The sequence below is a fragment of the Pan paniscus genome, chromosome 6, assembly GCF_029289425.2.
Source record: "Pan paniscus chromosome 6, NHGRI_mPanPan1-v2.0_pri, whole genome shotgun sequence".
Taxonomy (NCBI): domain Eukaryota; kingdom Metazoa; phylum Chordata; class Mammalia; order Primates; family Hominidae; genus Pan; species Pan paniscus.
In genome coordinates this window covers 112,917,483-112,943,436 of record NC_073255.2, presented here as the reverse complement: position 1 = coordinate 112,943,436, position 25,954 = coordinate 112,917,483, and the positions used below count along the sequence as shown (strand labels likewise).

The 25,954-nt window shown below is 37.4% G+C and overlaps 1 protein-coding gene and 1 non-coding gene across 9 annotated transcripts in view; both read right to left on the bottom strand.

Annotated features, from left to right (window-relative positions):
- The window catches only part of PPP1R9A (protein phosphatase 1 regulatory subunit 9A), a 384,760-nt gene that overhangs the window by 192,884 nt on the left and 165,922 nt on the right, over positions 1-25,954 (bottom strand). The window lies entirely within an intron of this gene.
- On the bottom strand, positions 2,151-2,291 carry LOC112440637 (U4 spliceosomal RNA). The gene has a single exon (XR_003028647.1). It is a non-coding gene; the product is annotated as a U4 spliceosomal RNA (small nuclear RNA).

Below are 25,954 nucleotides of genomic sequence, written 5' to 3'. Positions count from 1 at the left end.
ATAGTCTTCAGAAGTATGTGGTAAAGATACTGGAAAACACAACTTACGCTGCTTACTAAGTCCTCTCAATTCATATCTCCATAGTATTCTTCTTATATTATTTGGAGTAAATTGTTGTATCCCCAACATATTCATATTCAAACATATACAAAAGTCCATGATAAAATCAAGTATGTATTTTTGTATTATCAATAGCACCAACCACCTCAAATACAGAGGATGCAAACTCTCTAAATTTTTAAATTATTCATTATTATTTTTAATAGAGACAGGGTCTTGCTATGTTGCCCAGGCTGGTCTCAAACTCCCGGGGTCAAAAAATCCTCCCACCTCGGCCTCCCAAAGTGCTGGGATTACAGGCATGAGCCACCACGACTCCTCAAATTTAAAATAGCTACAGTTGACTTTGTGGAAAGTTTTATATATACATACATGCACACACATACACACACATGCATACACACACATATATAAGTAAAATATATATGTAACACATATATGAAAAGTTAAATTTTCATATATATGAAGATTTTTAGTGAAATAATATTTCAAGATAAGCAGAGTTTTATTAAGGTCACACATATAGAAATATTAATGAAATAAGATTAAATCTCTTGCTTTTGACAACATAGAATTCAATCATAATTGGTACCATTTATTGGCAAATATGTGTTGTTAAAATACTTGAAAAGTATTTTTTTATTTTAATTTTCATTTTTATTCTAGTGAGACTGAACACTTTCAAGCAATGGTTGGTCTTTTTTCCATCTTCTATTTATGACTTACTGGTTACTATACATTATTTTTCATTGATTTTTAATAAATTTTAAGGTATAGTATTGCCTAGAAAAGCCTTAAAATAAGTTCTTCCTGTAAAAATAGTTTATGCCATTAAAGTAATCAGGGAAAAAAATCCTTCATAAATGTAAACTTAGCTCATCCTGAATTTGGACAAATTCTAAGACAATTAAACCTAAATTAGCGAGTTTTTAAATAGAGAACTGGGAAATTCCACTGACGTTCATGTTTTCCTCAGTATTTTTCAATTTATTGTAAACAATTAAACATATCCATGAGAAATTAGCAATGTTCTCTTTCAGTTCAGCCAGAGTTTTAAACTGGAGACATATGTTTTGCTAACTGACAACTGGTGGCCAGCATGAAATAAATTGGTGGCCTTGGTCCAGTTTCCACTGGACAGGTGTCCTCATCACAGAAACATTTAACTAATTAACCCAATTGGCACCCATTTGGGGGCAGTGGACAGTCTCCTAGATGAAATAACTTACTCCTCATTCCAAGAAGTAAACACTCTTTTACAGATGCAGCAAGTTAAGTTAGTAAATCAATTTTTGTTCTAGCATGTGTCTCAGCAGTTGGTCCTTCCTGCTTCTTTTACTACAACTGCCAGCACTGTGTTTCTAAAAGCCCATGGAGGAAAATTAGTCTAAATTGTCTAAATAAGAAAACAGATGGAGAGGACCAATACAAGGTGTATGTGTGTGCACACACAGTGAGATTACAGAGGGGAAATGGGGATAAGGGGATGCCGGGCACACCAAAGAGGGTTTGAGAGCTTCTCTTGAGCGTGAAAATGGAAAGTGAGACTTTTAAGCTTCTCCAGTACAGAAGTTTACACTCTCCCATGAAAATCCCCCAGGGGTGACTGGACCTCTGAATGAAAGGGAGAGTGGGGTAAAGAGTATCATGAAAAGCAAACATTAAACTCTGAGGTCTTGAGTACCTTGGGAAGAGTACCTCAAGCCCCAAATTTTACCTGGAAACAGAATGAAACAGCCTTGAAAGGAACTTAACTGTTCATTCAAGGAGGTCATCAGAAACAACTGTGGGCTAAAGTGAAAGGGGCTCTCAACACAAGGACCTCTGTAAAACTCCCAGGAACCGTACATACATTTACCCAGGGTAGTGGAAGAGAATGCCAAAACACGGATGAGGCCAAACAAGTGGGTGAGGATCCTAAGAAGGTTAACATTAGTGCAGAGGAAAAAAGGAATGTGATATAAAGTGGTGGGCAAACTAAAATGGATTCCTACTCCTTACATAAAAAAGGATGATGACCAGGCTCTTCACAGTACTATGATAGTCTTTTTTTTTTAACATTTATTTTTTATTTATTTATTTTTATTCAGTCTCCATAGAGACTGCCAAAAAATGTTAATGCCGACTGTATTGTAAGTCCTCACAGCGGGATATTGGGAAAAGTCTTCAATTAGCTATAATCACGCCTAGGATAAACCTCATTTGCTGTGATACTGCCACTGCACAAAGCTATGGTGATCCTTCCATATGTCAACATGACTAGGCTACAATTCCCAGTTATTTAATCAAACATTAATCCAAGTGTCACTTTGAAGGTATTCTGTAGATGCGATTAAAGTTCAAAATCAGTTGACTTTAAGTAAGGGAAATTATCCTAAATAATCTGGGTGGGCCTGACTGAATCAGTTGAAAGGCCTGAATAGCAGAGCTGAAGTTTCCTGAAGATAAAAGAAATTCTGCCTGTGACAGCAGCTTCAACTTATGCTTGAGGCTTCCAGCCTCCCATCTTCACTGCCTGCCCTACAGATTTCAGACCTTCATAGCCAGACTCAACATATGCATAAACCAATTCCTGGTGGTAAATCTCTTAAAATGTTATCTTCTACTGGCGGTGCTTCTTTGGTTGACCCTGACTGATACACCAACAGTTCAACTCTTCCTCATAGAAAAGGTACAGTAATTTAGAGCAGTAGTTTTCAAAGTGCTGACTGTGACCTAAGGAGGTTGTGAATCAATCTAATAGGTCATGAAGAGCATTGAGAAAAGTAAAATTAAAAAGGATAGAATAGAAAAACATCAGCATTCATGATAAGTAGTAAGAGGACATATTGTACTTCAAAACTTTTGGTTTCAAATATACACATACATATACACATATGTATGTATCATATCTCGATGTGAAATGGTTTTGATTTAGAGACTAAAAGAACAGTAGCACTTAAGAAATAGTGAAAAAGTCAAAGCAGGAAATACAGGTTTCTCAAACTACTGAGCCTGTGAATGCTGACTGCAGATACAGAAATTACACTTCATACTTTCTCTCTCTTTTGAGCCATTGATTCTTACTTCAAATCCTTATTAAGCACCAGCTCACTGGTTGGCACTATGCTCAGTATTGAAAATACCTTATGAGGCTAGACACGGTGGCTCACACCTGTAATCACAGCAATTTGGGAGGCCAAGGTGGGTGGATCACCTGAGATCAGGAGTTCAGGACCAGCCTGGCCAACATGGTGAAACCCCTTCTCTACTAAAAATACAAAAAAATTAGCTGGGCGTAGTGGCAGGCGCCTGTAATCCCAGCTACTCAGGAGGGTGAGGCAGGAGAATCGCTTGAATCTGGGAGGCGGTTGCAGTAAGACAAGATCGCACCACTGCACTCCAGACTGGGTGACAGGGAAAAAAAGGAAAAAAAAAAACTTTATTAATCTCAGACCTGTCATTGTAACCAACATAAGGGCCGTAATAAAGGGATGTGGGCCGTGCTATGGGAGCACACAGTAGAGACATCTAAACCTACCTGGGAAGAGAGGTGAGCAAGAAAGGATTTCCCAAGTGACCCCGAAAGCAAAGACTTCAGCCTGCAATGGTTAGAGTGAGCAAACATAAGGCGGGGTGGGGGTAGTATGTGTGGAAGGCATTCTGAGAAGAAGAGTAGCATGTGCAAGGTAGGAGTAAGACAGAAGAACCCGATAACAGGACAGGAAGTAAGCCAACATGGCCAAGGCTACATACAGCAGTGAATGAACAGGAAGAGATGGTAGAAAAATAGGTAGGGGAGCTCTGGGACACAGTTTTTGTGAGTAAAATCCACATACCATGCAGAGTCCCTAAAAGCATTTGTCTTTCAGAGAATGGGAGTTTACGAAGAAGATTAGAGAGAACCAGCACTAAAAAGAAAGAGAGGAGCCAGAAGCTCTAGGAAACCTCTATCTTCAGTCCTTTTGGAGGACTCAGTGGGAGTCTAGGCCCTCTCAGAATACTAAGAGATTTTTCTCCAAGTGATCCTGGTGAGGGGGGCCAGTCATTTGTGCAACAGAAGAAGGAAGGCAAGAATATGATTGCACTGTCCTTGCAACAAGAGCAAAAAGAGGAAAGGCAGCATCAATCTCAGAAGGCCATGAGCAAACCAAGGTCCTGAGAACTAAAGTTCCCCCTGCAGAGTCAGTCAGGCACAAGAGGAACACATGAGGAAGAATGACAGCAACAAAAGCCCTTCCTTTGCCAAATACATGTTACATTTTTAGGGTGAAATTATGTAAAATATATGCATTGTAAAGGCCTATCTAAAGTCCTGTATTTCCACAGTGTTCTGGTCTCATATAAAGAGAATTCATACTTGAGGTTTAGCACTATCTATAAGAGTCAAATAATAAAACAAAGGTTGCACAATTTTCTACAATCTCAAACTGCTTCAAATGCTGATAGAGGTTTAAAAAAACTGTTTTAGCAAGCATTTCTAGCACTGAGACCTACACAGTACAACCAAAAGTTTTAATTTCTGTAAAGGTCAAGAGTAAAATATGCTTAATTTTTAAACTCTTCAAGCTGAGGCCAGACATCACATGGTGGGGAAAAAAAAACCTTCAAAACAAGATTGAAGCACAAACAACTAATTGTTAGGGAATGCATATATACATGAGGACACTGATGCTGTGGTACAAGGCTGAGCTTGTAAACCTAAGACTAGACTCACAAAAAATCTTTACTGCATTCTGGGCAGCTGTGATCCATGTTAAAAAATAATCATGTTACCCTGAAAAAGCAGGAAAGACTCCATTTCCTTACAAACAGATTGTCCCTTCCATTTAGACTTCTCCAGGAACTGCAGTCATATGTAATTGACCAATTCTGGATCATGACTGAAAATGTCAATATACAGCTAAATCTACAAATGGTATCTGTCTCATGTTCCCCTTACTTATTGGAAAAACTCAGAGGGTGGAAATCCTTTACAGGAAACAAGATAATCAACTATCTTTGTTAAAACATGTCGAGGACAGTGTTATCTCATTATTCTTAGTGTTTTTGAAGTAAAAGCTGCCATCACTTCCGTTAGTATAGGATTAATGGTCAAATCTGGGGATCACTGACCTTGAATCACACTAACTTTGACCTCATGTATCTTTTAATAGAACTGATGGTTTTGTAAATAGGCTTCTTAAATCAGTTGTCACCACAGCCTCAGAAACCATCCACATAAAAGAACACACTAGAAAAACTGGTAATTTCTTTATTAAAATAAATAGGTGAATGCTCTGTAAGCAAAAAAATCAAATGCAGCAATCATCTGCACCCCCTACCTGGGTTCCTGATTCTGTATAGACGGTTCATACTTCTGGACCAGTTAGATGACTTGATAGCACCTCAGATTTAAAGTACCCCAAAGCAAAATTATAGTGTCTCCCACCCTGTCTTCTGTAAGGTTTCTCATGTTTGAGGACAACAGGATCCTTTTGGCCACAGGGGCTTGAAAGGGCAGTCAATCACACAACAAAACTTCCTCTTCTCCTCCTACACACCCACATGAAATCAGTAAAAATCGCCTTTTGTTCCTTTTTTTTTTTTTTGAGACGGAGTCTCCCTCTGTCGCCCAGGCTGGAGTGCAGTGGCGTGATCTCAGCTCATTGGAACCTCTGCCTCCCAGGTTCAAGCGATTCTCCTGCCTCAGCCTCCCAAGTAGCTGGGATTACAGGCGCATGCCACCATGCCCGGCTAATTTTTGTATTTTTAGTAGAGACGGAATTTCACCATGTTAGCCAGGCTGGTCTCAAACTCCTGACCTCAAATGATCCACCTGCCTTGGCCTCCCAAAGTGCTGGGATTACAGGTGTGAGCCACCGCGCCCAGCCTGTTTCTATCTTTAAAAGGATTCTTGTTCTACTCACTCCTTCCTATTCCCTCTGCACACTAAGATTCCTAATAAGTTATCCTGCAACTTATGATACACCACATCTAGGTGCCATTCCTAAAGCGTGGCTCTAATCACATCACTGTGGGTCAGGAAACAGCACTGGAAGACGGGATGGAGTAGAGTGACAGAGGAGAGAGAATGAATTTACGAATGATTTTACATTTCTTTTGTATACTTTTTTGTACTTTCCGAATTCTGTATAATGAGCAAGTATTAGTTTCTAATGGAGATGGAGAAGGGCACAAAAAGTCCTCCTAAGTTTCTCCATATTACCTGGAGAATATAGTTCAAACATGCAGAAAGACATCCAAAGTCTTCTAAGATCTGGCTCCAGCATACATGGCCAGCCTTCACTTAGCACTACTCTTCCTTTCACTCATCCTATCATCCAAAAATTGTTACTATTTTGTTATATGTTTGCTAAGCTTTCTTTCATATTTTTTGGTCTCTCCTATAGATTTATTACATTATGCTATATGTTGTATTTATCTGTGACTACAGTTTTTATTCAAATAAATCAGCCGCTTTGGAGTGAGGCAGAGTCTTATCTTTCTATCACTTAATGTTCACAGTACAATGTTTTAGAAGCAATGTGTCTTTAATAATTGTCAGTGAAACATTTAAGGTTGGTGCCTTAAATCAGAACCACTTCTGAACAAAAGAAAAGTGACCTGTGAGAGGCAAAAACTCACAAAAGGATAATAAGAAAATTTATAACTTCAAAACAAAGAAGTCTTATGCATAGTTCAGGCTGTATTCTAGAAGACATGACTTAATAACATAGATTTAATGTTTATGTCAGGAATCAAGTATTACCAAAAAAGGAACATTTGTTAATATTACCAAAATTAATTTTTGTATCATATGGTAGACAATATAAAAAAAGACTTCTCTCCTTTTGATGGGTTAGGTTTTTCCTGGCAAAAAATTTTATAATGTTTCCATTTTTTGATCATTTTAATGTGACTAAGTAGAGAATCTAGTTTGGAAGAACTCATAATTTACTTTTCAAATGTATTTTGAAATGCTAAAATAAAATTGTATTAGAAATGCTACAGTCAAGGGTAATTAGCTTTACTGTTGTGGATGAAAGTGTATTATTTGGGTCCTCAGGTTGAAATACAGAGCTGGCAGGAAGAATTAAACTGCTTACAAGTATTTCAATTATTGCTGGAGAATGGATTTAAATATGTAAATATATAAAAGTGGTTGGCTCCCTTTGCAGCCTTGAGTGCAGCACCTATCTTTAGGTGATGTAGGGTCAATTAGGGCTTTAATGTCCCACAACTGTGGCAGATTTGCTGATTAAAATATAGCAGTCACTTTTACAGTTTTGCATTCTAGTCATGGTGGTCTATCCTGAGAAAGTCCATCTGTTGGTGCCTGTCCTCTCCCAAGCCAAAAAAACAAAACAAAACAAAATAAAACAAAACATCATCCCATGTATAAGAACTGAAGTCTACCAAAACCTGTTGGCATGGCATGTCATCTCCACCTGCCATATTGATATCGGGAAGGTAAATACATATGCCATATGTCTTAAACAAAAGTGTAGTTGCACTCAAATGTCCATTTGCTTCTTACAAGTCACCCTGACATAGACAAAGCAATTATAGCAACACAGTTTAATACAGGAGAGAATTAAGCCTCACTCTCTCACTTTGGAAGAAACCAAAACCTCTTCCAAATTATAGGTCTCAATTTCTTGAATATCTTGGAACTTTCCTATGACAATATCCTCCAATATTAGATGACTATCCTCTTGTCTAGAACACCTGTAGTCCTTTCATACTTATATGCTGCATTTCATTTGTTAATGCTATTTTCTTGTTTAAATCTGCCATCTTCAGCACAGGACTAGTGTCTTACTTCCACTGTATCTCCAAAATTTGGCATTGTGCCTGACAGAGGATCTACTCAATAGGTGCTTACAGGGAGTCTGCCTGATAAAAGCAGTTCTTTTGGAAGTTCTGTAACTCCCTTTAATATGTACTTCATTCATTCATTCAAACAGCTGTTCAAGATTTCAGATAAGCTGACAACATGAGCAAAGGAATCTTTTTCACTGTCTGGTCCACCCTGCTGGCTTCCACTGTAAGCACTGGTATTTAGGGCATCCAAGATTCTGGCAGCAGCTAAAGTTGGCATAAAAATGCAACACAGAGAACTAGTCTTTAATCAAAAAAAAAAAAAAGCGTGCAGTATAAGATACAGACAAGAAAAAGCTGCTCCTCTGATGGCTGTGCCTGTTCCAATGCTGGCTCTCTTTCCACTCCTTTCTCACTAAATATAATGTAAAAGTATATCCATCAGCTGTCATCATAAGAATTGAAAAGATTTTAACAGTGACTATTGGGTGGTCAGTGAGATTGTATCCACTCTGTTTACAGGCAAATAGCAGACTTGAACAGCGTTTTCCTTCAATTCTGTTCAAAAATGCCTGAAGAGAGAAATGACAGGTAGGTGATAATGAGGAGGTGAGGAAAAGGAGAAGTGCAGCTACCATCGAGTGATTCTTCTGGGATAGGTGTCTCATTTAAATCTCATAATCATCTTTTTTGGCAGGTCAGTCAACTTCAGGCTCACAGATGACAGACAGTTGGCCCAAAGACACACAGGAAATACATAAGTGACAACGAAATACAAGTCCATGAATTAAAAATCCATGCTTTTCTCTCCTTGCCACACAGCTTTAGTTTAAAAAAAAAAAAAAGCATTATTAACGCACCAAATGCCAAAACTAAAATAAGCACCCCTACATAGAATAAACAACACATGACCCGCCCCCACAACTGCAAAGGGCCATAAATTGAAGGGGGTAGAGATTCAAACTTACTAGTAACTAAAGAAATGCAAATTAAATTACATAAGTAATTTTTCATCTACAAAGATTTAAGGCTGGTCATGGTGGCTCACGCCTGTAATCCCAGCACTTTGGGAGGCCAAGATGGGCAGATCACTTGAGGTCAGGAGTTCAAGACCGGCCTAGCCAACATAGCAAAACCCCATCTCTACTAAAAATACAAAAATTAGCTGGGCGTGGTGTCATGTGCTTATAATCCCAGCTACTTGGGAGACTGAGGCAGAGGAATCACTTGAACTCTGTAGGCAGAGGTTGCGGTGAGGTGAGATTGTGCCACTGCACTCCAGCCTGGGTGACAGAGCAAGACTCTGTCTCAAAAAAAAAAAAAAAAAAAGAGTTAAAACAAGGCAAAGAGACAGACCAACTCACTCTAATACACTGTGAATAAAGTTTTAACAGGCATAACTTTCTGGGGGACAAAAATATTGAAAACTTTAGTATCAGCTGACCTAACAGATTCTAACAGTTTAATGAAATCACCGATATACAGAAATATTTCTGCACACTGACATTAATCACAACATTACTTTAAAAAGTAAAAAAAATCAAGCCCAACAGAACTTAAAGAAGAAAATAAAAATTTAAAAGAGGAAAAACTTGGAAGCAATCTAAATGTCAAAAAGGAAGGGTTAAAAAAGTGGTACATTGATATGATGGAATATACTGATTCTTATAGATGTATCCTAAAAATCATGCTCTATAAGGTTATTCAGTGACACAGAAAATATTCAAATATTTGGTATGTGAAAAGATTATAAAACTACATCAGTATGTACATACATGATCCCAATTATGTAAATACATATAGACATCATAATTTCTGGATGCTAAGATTATGAATGATTTTTTTTTCTTTTTCTTTTTTTGAGATGGAGTCTCACTCTGTTGCCAAGGCTGGAGTGCAGTGGGGTGATCTCGGCTTACTGTAACCTCTGGCTCCTGGGTTCAAGCGAGTCTCCTGCCTCAGCCTCCCAAGTAGCTGGGATTATATGTGCACACCACCACACCTGGCTAATTTGTGCATTTTTAGTAGAGATGGTGTTTCACTATGTTGATCAGGCTGGTCAGAAACTCCAGACCTCAGGTGATCCGCCTACCTTGGCCTCCAAAGTGCTGAGATTACAGGCTTGAGCCATCGTGCCTGGCTGATTTTTTATTTTCTTTATAGTTTTCTGGATTATTAAAATATAGGGCTTTGGTAAATGTTATCTTAAAAACGTTCATTACAAAACCATGAATGATCAATGGGCATAAGTCTTTCCATACACTATAAAAGCAAATTTGTCTACATATTAACTTAAAATACATGTTAATAGCACTTCCAGTGTTCATTTACTTAGTGATAACTAATGTTTACAATGATGAGACTATGATACAAAAAGACCTTGTATTCTATAAATTTCAAATGCAAAATAAAATCAGGTGGTTTTTTTTAATAAGCTTGTATTTGCCAAGCAGTAAACTGAAACTATGCTTTGCAGTTAAGCTGTCATTCACCCCTCAAAAAAAGGATTAGTGAGTGTTGACCTTAAATACTAAAAACCACCAAAGACTTGATCCTTAATAACAAAGGGAATCTAAGATCTCACTTCCCATTTAAGACAGCTTAGTTACTGGGACACTTTGATTTTAATTCCCAGACTATGTTATAGGAAAGTCCACTGTACTTTCTCTTCTTTCAGACATTTGGCTGAGGGTCTGGAAAACTACTGCTCATGCTGAGAAACATAATAATAATAATACCATGCTTCAGTTGAAATTTTCTGAGCTTAGTTCACAATGGCTTTTTTAGTATGTGTGTTTGTGTGGAATAATCTGTCATCATATGACAACAGAAGAATTAGTTCCCTGAGTTACATCTATAGATGGTTCTAGCATATTGATTAGTCTAAAGAATAAAACTTTATGTAAAACTCCGTAATATTATAAGTTAGTTTAATTCAGAAAAAAAAAAAACGAGCTTCTAAAATATACAGTTGCAGAATGTTATAACCCAATGGGATCTGAGCAATTACCTAAGTAGGGATGGAAAGAACCACAAGGCATGGGACTCCGCTCCCTGTGGTGGATTATCCAGGTGAAGAATGTGAGGCAAGTGCAGCCATCTTACCAGAATCTCCAAAGCAGTTAACTATGAGATCAATTTAAGGGAAGGACAAAAGAAATGTATTTGCCATATCTGGTCTAATCTTATTTTAGATTCAAGGAAAGAAGTACACATTCACACAGCTATTCAAAGCTTATGTTAGAAAAAAATTCCAGATACAGAGTATTCTTGATATATCTACCTTGTATTCTTTCAGAATGGTTCTCTATAAAAAAGACAAGCAGCAAAATGAGTCCTTTCACATGAAAGAGATGGAGCCCTCTTGTATTCCAATTTGGATACTGCAGTTACACCTCACATATAAATTGTATGCATTAAAAAGCATTTGAAAAGAAATGTGTAAAAGTGGTAGTAGTCATTGTAAAGTAGCTGGAGTACTAATTTGCTTAATTGTGTTTAAGATTCTCATATTTTGGTTTTCTATATAAGAAAACAGAAATGAGAAATTTCACTTAATTTTCTATTGAAAAAGCAATGCATTAGCATTCCTACTTATAAACAGACGTTGGCATGGTGACTCAGAAGATCTGCTCTTCCACTTGTGTTATCTTAAGTAAGTTGACCTTTTTAGGCCCACATCTTCCTCATCTGTAAAAATGAGGGGAGTTAAGTAAATGATCTCCAAGATCACGTTCAGCTTTGAAATTCCAAAACTGTACCTACAATAAACCTGCTATTTGAGAGTAGCAAATTATCACTGCATTAATGTTTTCCAGTCTCAGCAGTAAATACTGACTAAAAGACAAGGAATCACCTTTTCCCAGCTTTATTTTTCAAGGGAAGAGATATCCATTAGTGTATGCCTCCAGGTCCTCCCACTTACTCACATCACCCCAGGCAAAAGTGATTTACTTGTCTGGCTGGTCCCTTAGGTACAAGAAACTGGGCCTGTGTAACAACCTCCTACCTAGTATTTAACTGGATACTTCGATCTCTACAGCTCTAACTTTTGTCTTACCTCTCAAATAGTTCAGAATTAGTCAGAGAAAAGAAATATTGTTCAATAGGCTTCTCAAACTTCCAACTTCCAAAACAATATTCAGTTAACACAAGCATTTGCAATCACGGGTGTGATTTTTCCTCTACTATCTTTAAACTGCCCTGATTGCATGGTGGTTTTCCCAGTGCCACGAACTTCAGTGAAACTTTCCAAATTCAATGTTAGAAAGCACATAATACTGAACACCATGGTCCTTTAAAAAAAAAAAATGGAGTCTCCTATAAGGGTACCACCACATATTTTAAATAAGAGGTTGAGGTCCAATATATTCCACCTTCTTTAAAAGCTTGAGTTTCTTTCCTCTTCTCCCAGGTGATGAATGCTCTTCTCATTGATAAATTATATTGACTAGTACATCCCAATTCTCAGCTACTACTCAAGTACCACTCTAATCATACCAAATTGTTTATTAGGATTCTACTCTGATTAAAGAGCCAACATTTCTTTTTCTTGGTTTCAATTTTTAAACCCTCCAAGAGCTTCTTATAAGCCACAGAATAAAGCTCCAACAATATAGTGTATCTTGCAAGATTTTATTTTTTAAAATTCTTATTTCCCATCTTCTCTCTGACACACTCTTATTGGTATCTCCAGAAATCTCAAGATCTCAAGCTACTTAAAGTGAACAGAATTCCCTTTCATGATTCCTTTTTTTTTTTCTCTCTCTCTCTTTTTTTTGAGATGGAGTCTCACTCTGTCACCTAGGCTGGAGTGCAGTGGCACGATCTCGGCTCACTGCAACCTCTGCCGCCCAGGATCAAGAGATTTTCCTGCTTCTGCCTCCTGAGTAGCTGCGATTACAGACGCCTGCCACCGCACCCAGCTAATTTTTGTAGTTTTAGTAGAGACAAGGTTTCACCATCTTGGCTAGGCTGGTCTTGAACTCCTGACCTCGTGATCTACTCGCCTCGACCTCCCAAAGTGCTGGGATTAAAGGGGTGAGCCAGCGGCACCCGGCCCATGATTCTTCTTATCCATCCAAAAAACTACTTATCCTTCAAGGTTAAATGTAGACATCTATCCTTTTACTATCAATATTTCATCATGTTTCACTTTTTCCCCATCAGAGGGAGTTCTTCAAGCATTACGCCCATGACCCAGCAAAAACACTGACCCATATTAGAGATTCCATAGTACTGTGAATGAAGAAAATTTACTTTATTTGTAGTTTAAAACTATAGAGACTAATACTTCTAGTAAGCTACAATTCTTAAAACTGAAGTATTTATCTTTATATAAAACATTGAGACTATTTGATTAGAGAAAGAGAAATCTAAAACGGGTTAGCAATTCTCATGAGATAAAAGTAAACATCTGAGTGCTATACACCCATATCTAAATTATGTTTATTTCTGTGTCTTAAAGAGTGAGAAACTATTACAGAAGGCAGATTCACAGTCGTAGCACAACTACACTAAGTGTGTTAGGTGGCTTCTCAGAATGAAATTACCATAATTTGAACTCTCAGTAAAATGGGTCAGCCTTATGCTTTTGGCTTTCTCTCTCTCTCTCTTTTTTTTTTTTTTTTTTTAGAAAATCCATCTTTTATTTACTTGTCTTATTTTTTGAGACAGTGTCTCACTATGTTGCTCAGGCTGGTCTCAAACTCCAGGGCTGGAGAGATCCTCCCTCCTCAGCCTCCCAAAGTGCTAGGATTACAGGTGTGAGCCACTTGCTCCCGACCTAAACTCTCTTTTCTGAACCAAAATAGCGTTTTCATGAATTTCACTGACTTCTTGTCTAAACTAGCAACCACTTTGTAAGTTATGTTCACTATCTTCCTTGATGTGATTTTCACTGATCTTGGACTAAATTTCAAATATGAGTGCTACATGCCCCCTTTTGAGTCTCCAAATTTTAGTATACATATTTTATTAGTGAAGTGCAGTAGAAAAGAATAAAAGTAAACAAAAGAGTGCTTGGCCTAGTGCAGCAAAACTAGGAGTAGGTTTTAAGAAAAACCTTTATTCCCTGTTTCCCCATTCTAGAATTTAGAACTGACTACAAAGTCCCCTTAGTTAGTAATCAACAAACTCTATAGCTGTAAATGTTGCAAGGAAATTCAAGATATTTTGGCAATAAAAAGGCAACAGACTAAAACATCATTTGCCAAGTTAAGATTCGTCTCCAAATCTTTTTCAGGTAAAACACTTATTTATATTTGTGTCAAAATTTATGACACAGTCACCCCAAATCTTTTTTAGGTAAAACGCTTACTTATATTTGTGTCAAAATTTATGACACAATCACCCTGTTTTGATTTAAACTACCTATAAAATATGTGTTAAGACATAAAAATCCTAAACTAAAATTCCCTAATGTTTTGTTGTAAAAATAAAAACCACTTCTACAATGTGTAGAGCAATATGTACTACAGTCTATTTTAAAACTATGCTAACATAAGATGTTAACAATTGAGGAAACTGGGTGTGGAGTATATAGGAATTCTCTGTACTATCTTTGCAGGTTTCCTACAAATTTAGAACTATTTTAAATTTTAATATTATTTTGGAAAAAATTTGGGGGAGAGGAATTGGTTACTTACATAAAATAAAATAAATTTAAAAAAAGAAAAAAACACATTAAATTATATCCCTACCTCACGTCATACAGAAAATAAATTCCAAGTGGATTAGTGTATTGAAGACAAACTGAAAAGCAAACTCTTAAAACCTTTAGATGAAATTACACAAGAAAATGTTTATAGTCTTAGGAAGATTTTTAAAACAAAAAGAAATCAAACATTAACCATTATGATAGTATTAAAATTAAAAACTCCTGTATTATAAGGAAACATATACCAAGTGAAAATACAAGTTATAAACTGAGAGAATATACTAATAAAATGCTATTCACAGTGTATTTTTGGGCTAGGTGCAGTGGCTCATGCCTGTAATCTCAGCACTTTGGGAGGGCAAGGCAGGTGGATCACTTGAGGTCAGGAGCTGGAGACCAGCCTGGCCAATATGACGAAACCCCGTCACTACTAAAAATACAAAAATTAGCCAGGCATTGTGGTGAGCATCTGTAATCCCAGCTACTCAGGAAGCTGAGGCAGGAGAATCGCATGAACCCGGCAGGCGGAGGTTGCAGTAAGCCGAGATCGTGCCACTGTACTCAGCCTGGGTGACAGAGCAAGACTCAAAAAAAAAAAAAAAAAACCAAAAATTTTTTTTTCTTTTTTGCTGAGCGCAGTGGCTCATGCCTATAATCCTAGCACTTTGAGAGGCCGAGATGGGAGAATCGCTAAGTCCAGAAGTTTGGGTTAGCCTGGGCGACACAGTGGGATCTCATCTCTTTTTTTCCTCTTTTTATGAGACAGCTTTCAAATTCATATAAATAAGAGAAATAAAAATCAAACCAAAAAATGGGGCTAAGATATAAACACATCATTCACAGAAAAGGAAAATCTAATGGTTAATAAACACATGACATAGGGTCCTACTTTACTAGTAATAGGCAATATAAATTAAAATACTGAATTCCATTTTACATCCATTGGAGAGGCCAAGTATGGGTGAGAATGTGGAAAAACAGGAACTAGTAAATCATGTGAGGGTGGGTATGGCCCAGTGATAAGTAATGTGACAACAGACACTAACGGTAAAGATACATATACCAACCTAAAACCTGGCTAGTTCACATGGAGACACACAACACAGAGAAACACTTGCTCATGTGCCTATGTAAACGTACACAAGGATACTCACTGCAGCATGGTTTGCGATGGTGATGAATTATAAACAATCTTAATGTCCATAACAAGAAAATGATTACAAATTCTGTACTATTCATACAATAGAATACATGTACTAACTATATAGATTACAACTAAGTGGGCTATGGCTCATGTATCAATAAAGACACATCTCAAAATAAAAAAATTCAACAAAGTATATTTATCTGACACCATTTATAACAAGTACAATATGTTGTAAAAGAATATAAAATGCTTGGTAACTAAAAGCACCAAATTCAAAAGAGTAATTACTGCTGGGAAGGGCTACAAAACGATTTTATATTAGGGAGTGAACACTGTGGAAATCTAAGTCTGTAATATTATATTTCTTTAAGTAGAAAAATACAAAGCAAGCATGAAAAAAATTAAAATTTTACAAAGCTAAATGGTGGGTACCCAAGTTGTCATACTATATGTTCTATGTTCAAAATCCTTTATAAGAAAAATGTGTTAAGATAAAACTTGGCAAAAATAATTTCTTAGTGATGTTTAGCCTATTTTTTCAAGATTTCACTACTAAAGTTAATTTTTATTTCATCATGTCCTTCTAAGTTCTCTGCCCTTACGTATATAATCCTTATGTAAATAGCAACAGACTGACTTCTCTGTCTACATCCAATAACTCAGAATTTTTCCCTAAACTTTTCTTTCAACATGGGCATTAAATTTTGTGTTAGCTCACTGGTAAGTGGTAACACATTGTTCTTTTCTATTTTAATAAACTGATGCCTATGGCATATACATGCTATCTAAGTATGAACAATTTTTTAAGAACTTTAAAAAGAAGTCTTTGCCTTGTTTTCTAGCATACAATATTCCTGATAAGAAATCTGCTGTCGTCTTTATTTTTATTCCTTTCTGTGCAATGTTCCCTTTGTCTCTGGCTACTTTCAAAATTTCTCATATTCACTGATTTTAAGCAATGTGATTATGATTGCAACTTGGTGTAGTTTTCATTTTTCTTGTGGTTGGGTTCACTGAACTCCTTGGATCTGTGAACTTAGTGTTTCCACCAAATTCAGCAATTTTTCAGCATTATTTCTTCAAATATTTTTTCATCCCTCATCTACTTTTTGGAACCCAATTACAAATATATTTCTTGCTGCTGTTTTATTGTGGAGGTGGTTGAGATTGTTTGTTTAGAGACTTCTACACTAAAGTCTATATTCCCTGTGGTATGGAGCCTCTGAAATCTCTGCTTGATTAGCTTAGCAGTTAGCTAAGCTGGAACGACCTGGAACCACCTGGAACCACTATGTTTCCTAGTCTTTGCAGCAGAGCTCTGAAGTGTTAAGGTACACTTTTGACAAAGTTCAAGACATGCTACCCCAAAATATGGCACCTTGGAAGTTGAGGAAACAGCAGAAGCAAGAGGCCACTTGCACCTTCCCCTCCTCACATTCCTCCCTGAAACAGGCCATAAGACCTAGGTTACTGTGTAACCTTCTCCCTCCCTTCTCCCTTGAAGAACGTAATGTGACAGGTGTCTTGCCCTATACCGGGGGCAAGGAATGTCACACAGGAACAAGAAGAAGAATCTGAAAAAACAGACATTGCCAAGTTCCCCTAGTTTATTATCATTAGATCATACCCTTTTGTCCTCCAATCATAGTTCTGCATGACTGTCCATAAAAATACACAGATTTACCTGCTTCTCTGGGTCTTCATTCCTGAAGGCTCCTATATCACATAAAATATATACAAAATATATATGCTTTTCTCTTGTTAATATGTCTTTTGTTATGGGACCACAGCCATGAACCTTGCAATGGGTGAGAAAAGAAATCCCGGCTGGGCGCAGTGGCTCACGCCTGTAATCCCAGCACTTTGGGAGGCCGAGGTGGGCGGATCATGAGGTCAGGAGATCGAGACCATCCTGGCTAACACGGTGAAACCCCGTCTCTATTAAAAATACAAAAAATTAGCCGGGCGTGGTGGTGGGCGCCTGTAGTCCCAGCTACTTGGGAGGCTGAGGCAGGAGAATGGCGTGAACCCAGGAGGTGGAGCTTGCAGTGAGCCGAGTTCGCCTGGGCAACAGAGCAAGACTCCGTCTCAAAAAAAAAAAAAAAAAAAAAAAAGGAAATCCCTTCCACCCTACACTTTTTTTCTTTTTTAAGAGACAGGATCACCCAGGCTGGGGTGCAGTGGCATGATCATAGCTCACTGTAGCCTCAAAATCCAGGGCTCAAGCCATCCTCCCACCTCAGCCTCCCAGGTAGCTGGAATTACAGGCACACGCCCCCATGCCATGCTCATTTTAAATTTTTTTGTAGAGACAGTGTCTCGCTATGTTGCCCAGGCTGGTCTCCCACTCCAAGCCTCTAGCAGTTCTCCTGACTTGGCTTCCCAAAGTGCTGGGATTACAGGAATCACCCATCACACCAGGTCTCTACCCTCTACACTTTAAATGTGCACCAGGCAGCAGACAACTCTGCCTTAGCCTCCACTTCTGGCTTACACAGAGCCTCAAGGTCAGCCTAAGGTGAGGGCCTTCTTAGGTATTTTCCGAGCATGCTCACAGCTCTACACATGCATGTAAGTCTTCTGAATTCCCAAGAATGCGTCAGAACTTCCTTCAAACCTCATATGAACATCTAATTCCCCAGCTTCTCCTATTAAGTTTTTTGGTTAGCCCTATTTTTTGTTTTAACTGCTATCTACTAGTAAGACAGCAGAAACGTAAAGCAAGTATTTATGACAAACACCCCTCTTTCACACCTCGCCCCCAAAAAACAATGTGTTAGCACTGAGTCAGGTCAAATAAAAATAATCTTTGTGAGTGGGGTTATCCAGACAATCACCACACAGGTCAAACAATGACAATTCAATGAAAATGGGATTTCTAAGGCAATCCAATACTATAAGCCCCTTGAAGTGGCTGCCAAGGTGGTGGTTTTCACCGTGATTTCAGGCTGTTGGTTTCAAGGCTATCATGGCACTGGGAAGTTTGTTGGGGGCAGGGGAGAAGGTAAAGGTAATAGAGCAAATTAAACTCCCACTAAATTTGCTGTTCTTAAAGAGCTTATGGTCATTTTCCTTAAATGCTTCATAATTGTAGCAAGACTTTGGTTAATTTCCAAAATTCTGAAAAAAGGTGACTGACCATTTTGCCAGTATTGCTTTTATGAAGAGGAGCATTTCCAGAGTGCCTTATCCCACCATTCCCGCTGATGTCACTACATATTTGGCCACTTAAGTTACCTCATGGTTTACTAATGCACCTTTCGGGGAGTTCTTCCCCAGTCATTTTTATTGTCTCTGTTTAATTTTGGAAAGTTTCTATAGCTGTATCTTAAATTTCACTTACCTTCATTTGTTCACTGTCTAATGCACAGTTAATTCCATCCAGTACATTTTTCATCTCATTTTTCATTATAGTGCTTATCTCTAGAAGTTTGATTTGGACCTTTTTCATAGTTTCCATATCTCTTCCTAATACGTTTTTCTCTAGCACCCCAAAACATATGGAACACAGTTAAAATAACTATTTTAATATTCTTGTATACTAATTCTTCCATTTATGTCATTTCAGGGTCAATTTTGATTGATTTTTCTCCTTGTTATGCTCTTTTTAAAGTCCCTGCCTCTTTGCATGCCTGGAAATTTCTGAATGAATGTCAAATATTGTGAATTTTACCCTGTTACTGCTGGCTATTTTTGTGTTTCTACAAATACCCTTAAGCTTTTTTTTTCTGGGATGTGGTTAAATTACGTAGAAAGTTTGATCCATTCAGGTCTTGATTTTAAGCTTTGTTAGGAATAGATGAAGCTACATACCCTTCTGAATTAATTGATTCTAGTCTTATTCTTTGTCTTTGAGCTTTTTCTCAACTCTTTGTAAACAATAGTTAACAAGCAGATATGTAAATTGACCTGCCTGATAATGTTTTAATTGACATCTTACCCCATATGGAAAAATAGTTTTGTTCCATTTGCAAGTCATCTGGACATTTCTTTATCTCATATAAATCTCTACTGTTTTGACTTTCTCTGAACCTGTTATAACATCTACTTGGTTCTGTAGGAAACCAGAATATGCCACCCAAAAATATGACTGTAGGAGACCAGAATGCCACCCTAAAACATGCCTCTTTTGCATATTGATTATTTTGAGAAACAGCGGACACATGAGAAGCTCTAAAAACAGAGTAGAAGTATAGTTTGAAGTCAGGTAGCGTGATGCCTCCAGCTTTGTTCTTTTGGCTTAGGATTGACTTGGCGATGCGGGCTCTTTTTTGGTTCCATATGAACTTTAAAGTAGTTTTTTCCAATTCTGTGAAGAAAGTCATTGGTAGCTTGATGGGGATGGCATTGAATCTATAAATTACCTTGGGCAGTATGGCCATTTTCATGATATTGATTCTTCCTACCCATGAGCATGGAATGTTCTTCCATTTCTTTGTATCCTCTTTTATTTCACTGAGCAGTGGTTTGTAGTTCTCCTTGAAGAGGTCCTTCATGTCCCTTGTAAGTTGGATTCCTAGGTATTTTATTCTCTTTGAAGCAATTGTGAATGGGAGTTCACTCATGATTTGGCTCTCTGTTTGTCTGTTATTGGTGTATAAGAATGCTTGTGATTTTTGCACATTGATTTTGTATCCTGCGACTTTGCTGAAGTTGCTTATCAGCTTAAGGAGATTTTGGGCTAAGACAATGGGGGTTTTCTAGCTATACAATCATGTCATCTGCAAACAGGGACAATTTGACTTCCTCTTTTCCTAATTGAATGCCCTTTATTTCCTTCTCCTGCCTAATTGCCCTGGCCAGAACTTCCAACCTATGTTGAATAGGAGTGGTGAGAGAGGGCATCCCTGTCTTGTGCCAGTTTTCAAAGGAAATGCTTCCAGTTTTTGCCCATTCAGTATGATATTGGCTGTGGGTTTGTCATAGATAGCTCTTATTATTTTGAGATACGTCCCACCAATACCTAATTTATTGAGTTTTTAGCATGAAGCGTTGTTGAATTTTGTCAAAGGCCTTTTCTGCATCTATTGAGATAATCATGCGGTTTTTGTCTTTGGTTCTGTTTATATGCTGGATTACATTTATTGATTTGCGTATATTGAACCAGCCTTGCATCCCAGGGATGAAGCCCACTTGATCATGGTGGATAAGCTTTTTGATGTGCTGCTGGATTCGGTTTGCGAGTATTTTATTGAGGATTTTTGCATCAATGTTCATCAAGGATATTGGTCTAAAATTCTCTTTTTTGGTTGTGTCTCTGCCCGGCTTTGGTATCAGGATGATGCTGGCCTCATGAAATGAGTTAGGGAGGATTCCCTCTTTTTCTATTGATTGGAATAGTTTCAGAAGGAATGGTACCAGTTCCTCCTTGTACATCTGGTAGAATTCGGCTGTGAATCCATCTGGTCCTGGACTCTTTTTGGTTGGTAAGCTATTGATTATTGCCACAATTTCAGAGCCTGTTATTGGTCTATTCAGAGAGTCAGCTTCTACCAGGCTACAGTAACCAAAACAGCATGGTACTGGTACCAAAACAGAGATATAGACCAATGGAACAGAACAGAGCCCTCAGAAATAATGCCACATATCTACAACTATCTGATCTTTGACAAACCTGAGAAAAACAAGAAATGGGGAAAGGATTCCCTATTTAATAAATGGTGCTAGGAAAACTGGCTAGCCATATGTAGAAAGCTGAAACTGGATCCCTTCCTTACACCTTATACAAAAATTAATTCAAGACAGATTAAAGACTTAAATGTTAGACCTAAAACCATAAATACCCTAGAAGAAAACCTAGGCATTACCATTCAGGACATAGGCATGGGCAAGCACTTCATGTCTAAAACACCAAAAGCAATGGCAACAAAAGCCAAAATTGACAAATGGGATCTCATTAAACTAAAGAGCTTCTGCACAGCAAAAGAAACTACCATCAGAGTGAACAGGCAACCTACAAAATGGGAGAAAATTTTCGCAAACCTACTCATCTGACAAAGGGCTAATATCCAGAATCTACAATAAACTCAAACAAATTTACAAGAAAAAAACAAACAACCCCATCAAAAAGTGGGCGAAGGACGTGAACAGACACTTCTCAAAAGAAGACATTTATGCAGCGAAAAAACACATGAAAAAATGCTCACCATCACTGGCCATCAGAGAAATGCAAATCAAAACCACAGTGAGATACCATCTCACACCAGTTAGAATGGCAATCATTAAAAAGTCAGGAAACAACAGTTGCTGGAGAGGATGTGGAGAAATAGCAACACTTTTACAATGTTGGTGGGACTGTAAACTAGTTCAACCCTTGTGGAAGTCAGTGTGGCGATTCCTCAGGGATCTAGAACTAGAAATACCATTTGACCCAGCCATCCCATTACTGGGTATATACCCAAATGACTATAAATCATGCTGCTATAAAGACACATGCACACGTATGTTTATTGCGGCACTATTCACAATAGCAAAGACTTGGAACCAATCCAAATGTCCAACAATGATAGACTGGATTAAGAAAATGTGGCACATATACACCATGGAATACTATGCAGCCATAAAAAATGATGAGTTCATGTCCTTTGTAGGGACATGGATGAAACTGGAAATCATCATTCTCAGTAAACTATCACAAGAACAAAAAACCAAACACCACATATTCTCACTCATAGGTGGGAACTGAACAGTGAGAACACATGGACACAGGAAGGGGAACATCATACTCTGGGGACTGTTGTGGGGTGGGGGGAGGGGGGAGGGATAGCTTTAGGAGATATACCTAATGCTAAATGACGAGTTAATGGGTGCAGCACACCAGCATGGCACATGTATACATATGTAACTAACCTGCACGTTGTGCACATGTACCCTAAAACTTAAAGTATATTAAAAAAAAAAAACAGAGTAGAAAAAGATACTGTTTTGTAAGGGAAACTTAGATCTATGAAGAAAAGCTCCATTTGTAAGAGCATCTCCCTCTGTGGCAGGAAATGAAGAATTACTAAATCATAAGAGACTCCTATCAATGGAGAAGGCACTGACTCAAATCTGCATAACAAACCTTACTCTTCACCGTGCTTTTCCTGGTCACCTCCCCACAACTGGCCTCACACACAACCTTTCTTCGTTTTTAGCTGAAGATGTTATTTAAATCTGAATCCTAGCTATCTCTTTGAGATTTACCATTATTTCTTACATACCTCCCTTGTATACAAGAGGTGTACATATTAATAAACTTCTGTTTGTTTGTTTTGTCTTGTTAATCTGTCTTTGTTATTGGGGGGGCAGCTAACAATGCAGAGGATATAGGAAAAATTATTTTTTCCTCCTCTACAGTTCCCTCATATTATACTATGGAAAGAAATCCTTTAATGTGCATTCACTCTTAAATCTGTATAAGAGATACAATTTTCCTTTTTCTTAAAAATTATCTTTTAACTCAGTAAAATAATAAAAGTCAAAAAGATGAGGGGGAAGTCAAGGGATTAAAAAAATGGAAGTAAACTAAGATCCTCATAGTCACTAACATGTTGGTAAAAGTCTACTGATTTTTAAAAATCACAGATTATATAAATTAACTGTTTGAAGATCACTACTTAAGTGAAACTAACAAAGACACAGACCACAAAGCAAAAACCAGAAAACAAAGTGATTATTAGAAACAAAAAAATAAAAAGAAGTTGATATAATTAAGAGCAAACATTTATCTCATAACAATCATTGCTTACTGAAGTCAGATATTTGAGGGAAAGAAAATTTCAGACTAAATTAAAAATCAAAAGCCAACTCTATATTTACACAAATGGCTTATTTTGAATAAAGTCATTCTAAAAGGTTAAAAGTAAAATGGCATTATTTGAAAGGAATCATTCTGTGAAATCAGACAAGAAAAAAAAATAAAAGGTATAAACATTGGAATGAAGGCATAAACGTTGGAAAGAAAGAGATAAAACTATAATTTGTAAAGGATATAACTAAAAAATAAACTGGAAAAGATTAGCAGTGTAACTAAGAAGTCAGGTTATAAAACTAGTAAACATAACCTAAAGCCATTTTCATATATATACAATAATGAGAGAAAATAAAATGAAAGAAAATATCTCATTTCTGATTACCTCAGGAATTAAGTTCTATTTAAGGTATTAAGTCCTACTGAACTCAGAAACTCCAATGGATTCTCACAAAATAATGAACAAATACTATTTTTATTTTGAAATATGACAAAAAAGTTTAAGTTTGCCTGGAAAAAGTACACACAAACAAACTAAAAATTTTTTAATAAAAATAGTATTGGGGGAGAGCAGCTAGATATAAGAGAAAATTTAAAGTTTTGTAAACATACAATAATTGTTATTACTAGTGTAGGAGTAGACAGATTGATGAAACAGAGAGTCCAGAAAGATCCAAATTCAAATATATAAAACTTTGGTTTATGAGATATAAAATATGTCAAAATAATGAAGAGAAGGTGGATTATACAATAAATGGTATTAGGAAATTATGCTAACCTTATGAAGAAAAATAAAGCTAGATCCTCACATAATTACTTTCACCATGTGAGTCTGTGAAGGGAATCAGAGTAGGCCATTGCAAAATATGCCACTTTAGACTAAGAACTGTGTTTAACTAAAGGCAATTGTTCTGTGACCTGCAACATTCTGTCTAAAACTAGGACATAGGCTGAGTGTGGTGGCTCACACCTCTAATCCCAGCACTTTCGGAGGCCAAGGTGGGAGGATCACATCAGCCCAGGAGTTTGAGACTAGACTGGGCAACAGAGTGAGACCCGATCTGTATGAAAAATAAACACAAAACCAGGACATAAATTTCCTTTTGTAAAGATGACATATTTTTCCATTTGTGAAGGTGTTCTCCTCTTCCATATCAGAAAGATGACCCCTAATCTGCAAAACAAATCTTAGTAAACAACTCTTAATTACTATACATTTTCTAGTTACTTTCCCACAAGTTACCCATTGCTCTGCCCCACAGAAGCCCCAAACCCCTTTCCTTTGTCTAGCTACCTCTCCATACATTTTTTTTGAGATGGAGTCTCACTCTGTCACCCAGGCTGGAGTGCAGTGGCACGATCTCGGCTCACTGCAACCTCTGACTCCCAGGTTCACACCACTCTCCTGCCTCAGCCTCCTGAGTAGCTGGGACTACAGGCACCCGCCACCACACTGGGCTAATTTTTTTTTGTATTTTTAGTAGAGACGGGGTTTCACCGTGTTAGCCAGGATGGTCTTGATCCCCTGACATTGTGATCCGCCTGCCTCAGCCTCCCAAAGTGCTGGGATTACTTTACAGGCATGAGCCACCATGCCCAGCCTACCTCTCCATACTTTATCACCTTTTGTTAAGTTGGTATATAAGCCCCAAATTCTAACCACCTCCCTGAGTCACATTTCGTCATGAACTCCCATGCAGACGTATTAAGTGAATGTTTTTCTTCCTGGTAATGTCTTTAGTTTGATTCCTGGGTTGTAGATTCTGAACTTAAGAGGGCAGAAGATGACTTTTTTTTCCTCCCCTACATTTTTAGTAGATCTAAGATTTAAAGGTAAAAATAAAATTACAAGAGGATCTAGGAACAGATTAGTGAATCTTTTTAAATGTGATCCTGTGTTGGCAAAGATATTTTGAAGAATGACGTAATACTCAGAAGCAATAACAAAATAACAAATATAAGAATCTGAAAACATAAAAATTGGAACAATCTATATGACTATAAAGGAAGAGAAGTCAATAATAAACAGAGAAAATTATTCATGGCACAAATGAACTAGCTAATGGTTATTTTACAACAAAGTGTTCTTTCAAAAGCAATATGAAAAACATTGATAAACCAATAGAAAAATGAATCAATTACATGGACATGTAGTTCATGAGAAAAAAATACAAATGTCTCAAAAATATAAATAAATATTCAACTCCACTTACAATATATCTTAAAATAAAAATTAGCATTCATCACCTATCATATTAGCAAAACTTAAAAATTAAGTGATACTTAGTATTGGAGAGAGTAGGAGGAGAAAAGCAATCTCACAAACTTGAAGGACAATTTAGCAACACCCATGGAAACTTCAAATATGTAGTCTTTGGACCGGGCACGATGGATCACGCCTGTAATCCCAGCACTTTGGGAGGCCGAGACGGGTGGATCACCTGAGGTTGGAAGTTTGAGACCAGCCTGACCAACATGGAGAAACCCCATCTCTACTAAAAACACAAAATTAGCCGGGCATGGTGGCGCATGTCTGTAATCCCACCTACTCGGGAGGCTGAGGCAGGAGAATCAC